The sequence below is a fragment of the Nicotiana attenuata genome, chromosome 7, assembly GCF_001879085.1.
Source record: "Nicotiana attenuata strain UT chromosome 7, NIATTr2, whole genome shotgun sequence".
NCBI classification, from domain to species: Eukaryota; Viridiplantae; Streptophyta; class Magnoliopsida; order Solanales; family Solanaceae; genus Nicotiana; species Nicotiana attenuata.
Window position 1 is genome coordinate 112,176,860 of NC_031995.1, and position 1,042 is coordinate 112,177,901.

Here is a 1,042-nt window from a genome sequence, read left to right on the forward strand (position 1 = left end):
TTTTTTCCCTTTTCCCTTTTTCGTTTTTTTCGTTTTTTCGTTCGTTTCCGTTTTCGTTTTCGTTTTTACCTACCTTTCCTTTTCCTTACTTCTTTTCTTTTTCTTTTTTCTTTTTTTCTTTTCATTTAGTTACGGTCGAATCCTATGGAGATTGCCTACGTATCACGACCCCACGTGAATCAGACCGAGCGTAGTTCTTGCAAATAAATGCAAAAAATAAATGCAAGAAATAAAAAAAGACAATTTTTCGGGAATTTTCAAATTTTCATTAATAACAACTGCGATTACAAAGCTATTAGACTATTTGTTTTTCTTTTCTCAGAAAAGGAAAGTACAAAAAAAAAAGCAGAAATGGAGACTCGATTATCTAAGAATACATCAAAACTTCAAATCCTGGGGCCCGCGGGGCATCTCTCGGCATCGCCGCGGGCCTGCGTGCGAGACCCTTTTGCAACTGATCCAGATCATTCATGACCTGGCGAACAAATATCATCGCGGAGGCAAAGAACGTGGTACGACCCATCCGCTCACCGGCCTGGCACTTCATGACAATATAGTTGGCAATGTTTCTGATTCTTTCCCTGATTTGTCCCTTTTCTTGGAGTAGCCGACTTATCTGTTGGGTACGAGCCTCTAGAACCTGAGAATCCTGGAGGTGAAGGTCTTGTAATAATTTTATTTCCTTTTCCATCTCAGCGATTAACCCATAACACTGTTCTCTCTCGGCCCGAAATTCTTTGTCCCGCCGAGCTGCCTTTTCTTCAAGAGTATTCATTTTTCTTTTCATATTAGCAATGGTTCCCTCATAGTTCCTCTTCATTTGTTGTACAAACTGGGCTCTTTCCTCAGTCTTAGGAAAAGGATTGAATAAGAGGAACTCCCGAGCATTTGGCGATCTCAGATGTGTCGATATCAATGGTGACTCATTTATTTCGATGAATCATTTCTTCGGACAGAAGAAGATTATGTAAACACTTACTCGAGATCTCACTTATCAGATTTCCATTTGTGGGTAAAAGCACCAAATTTTTTTTCCAGAAGA